Below are 8,028 nucleotides of genomic sequence, written 5' to 3'. Positions count from 1 at the left end.
AATTCAATTCAATTGAGATTCATAGACAGTAGGCCACTCTCTACTTAGAAGGAGATATCCTAGCTCTTTATTCACTAAAGTGAGTTATTATACAATCACTTTCTTTTTTTTTTTTTTTTTTTTTTTTTTTTTTTTTTACTTTTAACTATTAAATAATATATATAAAGATATAAAAAAATCTCTTTTGTTTTTTACTTTTAACTATTATAATTTCTAAAAGTATAAACAAATTATAATTTTTGTATTCACAAACATTAAAGTCTTTTTAATTATAAATATCTAATAAACATGATTATAAACAAGTTTTTATCCAAAACATAATTATAAATATTGTTTCCAAAGCAAAATAAACATAATCCAAAACATAATTAACAATATTGTCTCTAAAACAAAACAAACATAATCTAAAACACTCAATTTTCATCTTCATTCTCTTGTAAGTTGGGTTGGGGGAAGTTGAGTTTTGGTAAAAAAATTGTAAAAATACCCCCTTACTAAAAAAAACTAAGCCCGGCGGGGAAGCCCGCCCCGCCCCGCCAAAGCCCGCCAAAACCAGCGGTTTAAGCGGTGCGGGTTAAGCAGGCTTTTGCTATTTGGCGGTCCCAATTTTCCAGCCCGGCCCGCCTTTTTTGGCGGGTTACGCGGGCCGGCCCGGCGGATTTAGGCCCGTTTGCCACCCCTAGTTGGAGAAATCAAACTACTATCCAAAAGAAAAGACCACAAGAACTTTAGGATAGGGTAGGAAAGAACAAGTCACATGATTCTAACAGAATCCAAAGCACGTAGCTGAGTAACCTCGAGAAATAGTTTCTAACGTTCCCAAAACCCATGAATCGCGTTACATATTACTCGTACATCGTCTATGATAACCCATTACCAATAAAACAAACTAATAGTTTTTCAAACTCTTTTCAACAGTTTCAAACAAATTCTCAATATCGTTTTAAGCTTTAAAACCTTTTTAACAAGAATCCAAGCCATACCATGTAGAAATTGAAAATCTTAAGTAAAAACCGCAAAAGCGTCAACTGTTACTTCCGTTGCCACAAGTGTTAAGCCGCACCCATCAACCGATATGCCGGAAACTCCACGAACAGGCTTTTTCGGAACATGCTGAGCTCGTCAGGCATAGGTTAGGTTATCCATCCTCACTACCTCTCCGTTAACATAATCGACCTCATCCGCGAGTTGCCATTAGGTTCCTTTCTTCACCAAACATTCGATATCAAGGTGATCAGTCTCAATACCAAAGGTCTAGTGTTTCAATTTTCCCAAAAAGGCACTCACAAACAAGCATGCTATGAAATATCAAGTAGATAACCTAAATAGCATGAAAGAAAAATAGCTTATACACCTATCTCTCAAATAAGCCTCTAAGGCCATAAAGATAAATATACAAAAGGTGAGAGAATACTATGACGAAAGTAAAACAGAAATAAACACGGAATGAACCATACTCCGCTCTATCACCATATCCGCAATCTCACCGAAATAGATTACGACCTACATCTGAAAAACAACAACAAAGTATGGAATGAGAACCGGAGGTTCTCAGTATGGTAACAGTGCCCAATGATGTAAGATGTAAGGCTTCGGGACGCCGAAGGCAATCCTAGAACTTCACATCACATACGTATATTCAAGCTTAGGACAATAATAAATAAATATATACAAAACTTAACCATAAACCATAAGCAGAGTTATCTAACTTAGGGGATTTCTAACTAATACTAATCACACCGCTGTATCCCACAGCACTCGCCAACCTAACCTCCGTGCGATCCCATCGTCACTGCCTACCTAACCTCCTCAGCACCAGACAATCACAATTTATACAAACAAGTAAAACACCAATAATATTCATATACAACAAGTAGTTCAAGAAGCAGATAGGCATAGGGCAAACTCAAGTAAACAAAGCAAACAAGCATATAGAAGATGCACATAATGATTGTCTGCCCTATTGGCTGTGATATCACATTGTCGGTTATAATGCCAAACCCGACAGCAAATCCGATCGATAACTCCCGGATTAGTCTCTCTATTGTGCATAAGGAGGAAAATTCTGAGGGAGAGTGCCCTACCACCTTCTCCTTTCAGAGGGAAATATTTCGAGGGAGAGTGTCTTACCACCTTCTTCTGGTTGTCGTATGATTCCGTGGGTTAGTGCCCTACCACCTTGCAATCAGAGAGAAGTCGCATTTTCAGGAGGAATAGTTCCGAGGGATGAGTGTCCTACCACCTTCCTCTGGTTGCGAAAAGTATGATTGAGAAGCCTAGCTTCAACTCTCACATCTGAACGTAGGCGGGATTCTGCCACAGCCCCTACGACGGAGAACAATGCATAGTATAATTACACATTCAATCTCAGAGGCCACTCCTCCTAACACACTCCCACTCATACTCATTCCAACAACTTAGCCATTCACTAATTTCACTACTCTTCCTTCTCTCTCAACAAAACTCAACATCAATACATCAGAAACCTAAACCTTCGTTCTCTAACTTTTCAAAATAATATCAACTAAAACCCTTAGCTATTCTCCCATATTCCCATACTCAAAATTAAGCCCAAAAGCCTTAAAATGGTGTTAAAGAAGCTTACAAGGGTTGGGAAGGTGAAATAGTTGAAAACAAAGTTTAAAATTATGAAACAGGGCATGTACGTCCGCACAGAGGTGTGCGTGCGCACGCCCAGGAAGATTTTGAAAGTGTGCGTACGCATAGGGGTGTGCGTACACACAGGTACTAAAATATAAAAGCCTGTTCACTCGCACAAGCTGTGCGATCACCCCCAACAGACGACCCTTCCCGACTTGTGCGTGCGCACAGGGCTGTGCGTCCGCACAGGTCGTAATTCTTCATTGATGTGCGCACGCACAACCTATGCTAGCGCTGGCACCAGAGCCCTTTCCCTTGCCTGTGCGTACGCACAGGTCTGTGCGTCCACACAGAATAATATTTTTGCAGGGTTGTGCGTGCGCACATATCATAAAATCCTGAAATTCTGTAACTTTGTAGAATTTCAGATTTTCAACACCAACTTTGAATGATCATAACTTCCTCTACAAAATTCCAAATTTTGCAAACTTTATATCAAATCGAAGGGTTTTCAATAATCTTCAAATATAATCCAAAGGCCTCAAAACTCCAATCTTTCCAAAACTCACAATTCAAAACCAAACCAACCACAACCCAAACATTACCAAAATAACATAAAAGCCCATACCATTTATTTTCCAACTCAACCATCCAAAATTCCAATTACACTACTCAATACCATCAAATTTCTTAATCATCAACATCCAACATCATCATAAATAATCTTTAACCAACAAACAAACATCAACCACCACTTCAAATCCTCATCACTTAATCTCAATATTATCAATCATATCCACATTCATATTACCACGCTTAACCTACACACTCTCCAACATCAACCAATATCAAAATATATAATTCACACCAACAACATCAATATTCATCATCAATTATCAACATACATCCTCACACATCAAATTATCAATATCCTTTATTCCAAACCACCACAACATTCAATCCTATCTTAGGGTCAACTAGCCTAAGTGTCCAGAAACATTATATATTACATAAAGAAAACCGAAACCATACCTTGGCTGATTCCCAAAACTTTTCAAACATCAAAACGAAGCCACCAAACTTGCTCCAATGCCTCAACCAACACCAACAAACACCAAGGCTCACACTAACAACACATATATATACCAACATCAAAACCTAATATACACAAAATAACTAAACACAAGGCTTTAGAGAAACCTTACCTTACCCAATATGATTAGGGGTAAAATCCAACATTTACCCGCTACTAGAGATCACCTAAACAAGCAAAATCACAAAATCTACTCATAAACTATACATGAAAACACGCAGAATCTAGGGCTAGAAATTGGGACGTGAAGAGAGAAATCTTACCAGATTTTCTTAGATAGAAACGTAGAGCTCGACAAGAGCTTCGCATGGCCACAAGCGGCTCATCAATCAGAGCTCCGGATCAAAAGTTATGGCTCCCGGAAGGTGGAGGTGAATAGTAACCAACCCTCACCTCTCCTCTCTTCTCAATCTGCGCCCCTCTCTCTTTGTGAGGAGAAAAATGAGCTGAAAGCTCATTAAAGGAGCTTATATATGTTGGACCTTGGGCCCGGTTTGGGACCGGTCCAATCCGTTAGCGTTTTTGGTCCGTTTGGCCCACTTTGGGCCAAAACCTTTAATATTAGTGCCCGGTCTTCGATTCTAAATTATTTTTCTCCTTTCAAAACAATAAATCAATCTTCAAAATATTATTTTCCAAAATATGCGGTACTGGATAAACTAGAGCTGGTACTGCCAGCTTAAGCGCCACTACGCATTTTCACAGAAACTTTTCGAAAGAAAATACATTTTCCAACTCAGAAAAATTCACTGAAATCAAATTTCACATTTATATTTTTAAATTAAAATTTCTAAATTTTGAATCTATTCCAAACACTAAAATTACTTTATTAAAACAGTTTTACGTAAAAACGCGGGTTCTTACAGTTGCCACTTTTGGCTTTCTTTCTTTCTATATGTTTTTCTTTTCCCCAAGGACTTTTATTTGCTAAGATTCATAGACAGCATGCTAGTTTACACCTAAAGGGGAAACAATCTATCCTTTTATTCATTATAAGCGAGCTACACAAGATCAAACATATATACCACCACATACTGTTATTTTACTTCTTGGTGAAAAGAAACTATTCCACTTCTTGTTCAAACATTTTTTTATTTAAATTAAAAAGACTCAGGGGACAAGACAAGCATTTAACAAGTGAAAGTGAAAGTACACGCACTTAAGCTAGCATACTTATTGCAAAGATTAAGCACACAGAATGCAAAACAGCTTAAACTAAAATTAACTAAAACAGACATGTTCTTTCTTTATTGAATGGAATAACCAAGGAGTGAGTCCACCTTTCATTTTTTTATCCTGTTTGTCTTTTTTCTTCTTCTTGCTTGCTTGCTTACTAGTTTCTCCCTTGCCTTTTCCTTTTAGCTTTTGCCAGAATCCAGCTTTCTTCATTGTCTCTTCTACTCTGTTTTCAAGGCGTATTGCTTTGTCTATTTCTCTATCACTCCTTTTCTTGAAGTATTCATCATAAACTGGAAATACTGGGTCCATGCTATGCAGATGTTCCCCAATGTAGTTGAGCTTGATTTGGATATTTATGTTGTAATCAGCTTGAACTCCATATCTTGCATCTTGAAGGATTGTGAATTCCTTGAAAGCTCTCATGTTATCAACTTGAAGTTGGGCCAGCTGGTTGAAAGATTCTTGAAACTGTGAAGCTTGTTCCCTTTGCATAACTAAGGATCTTGACTCATAGTCTCTCTGTTGACTCATCATTCTCAACTGAAGCTCCTCTTGTCTTTATTGAGCGCTCATGTACTGTGAATGGAATTCTTCCTGCTTCTCTTGAATTCTCATGTACTGTTCTGATAACCTTTCAATTGCTTCTTGCATCCCCCCATGTCCATGTTGTTTTGTGGTTGGAATTGTTGCTCTTCTTGTTCTTCTTGTTGTCCTTCTTCTTCCCATGGTTCTTCTCTCCTTCTCCTTCTCTGTGGCCTTCGACTTTGTTGTGCCTCTGTGACATTCATCATTCTTTCGAGGGTTATAGGCATGCCTGGATACAGCCACGTTGGGTGTGCATCCTCCAGTGGCACTCTGGCCTTCATGCATAACCTCATAATGGTGCTTGGATAATGGAGCCAGGATTCAGCAGAATTTTTCTCTGTAACCTTTTGAATGTCATTTGCAATGATCTCGTGGACCTTTATCTCTCTCCCCACCATTATGCAGTGTAGCATGACAGCCCTTTGCTTGTTAACTTCTGAGGTGTTCACGGTACCCATAATTGATCTCTTTATCAGTTCATACCAACCTTTTGCTTTAGGGATGAGATCTCCCTTTTTCAAGTACTTGTGCCTTCCTTGATTGTCCCTCTCCCAGTCAACATTCACCACACAGATATCACTAGAGATTTCATCATAATCTGGGTTTCTATTTACTCTTTCGTGGTACCCCAGCTCATCAAAATGTGCTGGCCTAAGTCCTAAGACCTTCATGATGGTCTTCGGACTAAAGTCAACTTCCACTCCCCATACATAACTCTTGTAAATTGGGGCTTCAGTCATATCAAGTCTTGGGGTGTTAGCATAAAACTCCCTTATGATGTTTGCATTAATCTTGGTAATTAGTGAGGTAAGCTCTTCCCATTTTCTCTTTCTGATCTTGGCTTTCATTTCTAGGCACCTGTCATCAGGCAGCTAGAAAGGGACTTCTGGATATATCTTTTTGTCATTCATCCACTCAAGTTGCATTTGATGGTACCATGATCTGAACTTCCATCGATCATATTCATTTTCAGCTTCCTCAGTGATAGGTTCCTTTCCTCTCCTTCTTTTAGAACTTGAAGAAGAAGCCATGCTTCCCTTGATGGTTGACCGAGTTGAGGTGGAAAGTTTATGAAGAAGATTGGTTGGTGTGATGCACTCTCGGAGAAAAAGTGTTTGAAGTTAAGAGAGTGTTATGGAAGCAAGTGAACAAAGGTACTTTATTGCACAAGGAACACGATTTCTAGGCTTTTGGTTTTAGAGAACACAAGAGTTGAATATCTGGAGTACAAGAAGTGTGAGATTTTAGTTCACATGCACGATTCAAGTGAGGCTATTTATAGTAAGCTTTAATGAAGAATGGATGGCTAGGATTCATTGGGACAAGTGATAAATGAAGGTTGCATGTAAAAATGAATGAGGACAAAAGTTGCCTCTTCATAAGGCATGTGGGGTCGGTCTTCTAAGGGCTTCTTCCAAGGTTGTGCAGATTCTCATTTCCAAGAAGAATACTTCCAAACCATGTGGCTTACTTTTTGTCCTCATGATATCTTCACCATCAATTGCCTTGTCCTTTTCATCCTGCTATTCTCCTTCATACCTATCCATCATGTCAAACAAAGAAAATAATATGAATAGGTGGCGGTAAATTCATGGCAAGCAAAGCTCAAATTTAAAACTAAAATTATGGCTAGTGTTCTTCATGATTGTTCATCCATCCGTGACTCCTATTGTGCTTTACATAGTTTTGGAAGACATCAAACTTAGTATTTGGCTATATGGTTCAAAGTGTTTCTTCCTCCAAGTTTTATCATTGAGATCTCAACGAGATTATTGTCACTTCCAGTTAAACTATCATGAGAAACACTTTATTTTTCAATTTCTAATCATGAACTAAAAATTATAAACATTGTTGCACTTTCATGACTTTCAAAACTCAAAAGAACTTTGATTCTCATGACTTGTTCATGCAATATATAGAACACCAAACTTAATGTTTGGCTATATATTTCAGGAAACACATGTTAAACTGGCACTATGATCATTATTTTTGAAAGGTATCCTAGTGTGCCTGTAGGCACACCAAGCTTAGAATTGGATCATATGCTTCTCAATTTCATGGATAATTTGTCAAAATTGTCTTGAATTCATGCTAGAGCAACAATTATTATTAATACTGAAGTATTAAAAACAAGGAAAACTAAATCATGGGCTGCCTCCCATGGAGCGCTTCTTTAGCGTCACTAGCTTGACGGTTGGTCTTTGTCATGGTGGATTGTAGTGCTTTAGGTTTTCTCCCCTTACAGTGAAGCGGTCTCCACTTGATTCCTTGGTTATCTCTACATGCTCTAAGGAGAGGACCTTTCTGATGGTGAACACTTGCGGTAATTGAGATGGAATGATTGGAAGTTAGGGTGGTGTTGGTGGATGGTGGATTGATATCACCTTGTCTCCCGGGGAGAAACCTTCTGTAGGAACCTTCTTGTTTCTCCATCCCCTTGGCGGTCTCTTCACAACTCTTTTCTCTTCTTCTAGTATTGCTCCATTGACTCTTGTTGTGTTAGGGAGATTCTTGTTGGCTGCTCTTCTTGATTCGTACGGCTTCAGCTCTTTCTTGAATTCTCTTGGTTG

The sequence above is a fragment of the Arachis ipaensis genome, chromosome B10, assembly GCF_000816755.2.
Source record: "Arachis ipaensis cultivar K30076 chromosome B10, Araip1.1, whole genome shotgun sequence".
NCBI classification, from domain to species: Eukaryota; Viridiplantae; Streptophyta; class Magnoliopsida; order Fabales; family Fabaceae; genus Arachis; species Arachis ipaensis.
Note: the sequence above shows the minus strand (reverse complement) of the source record.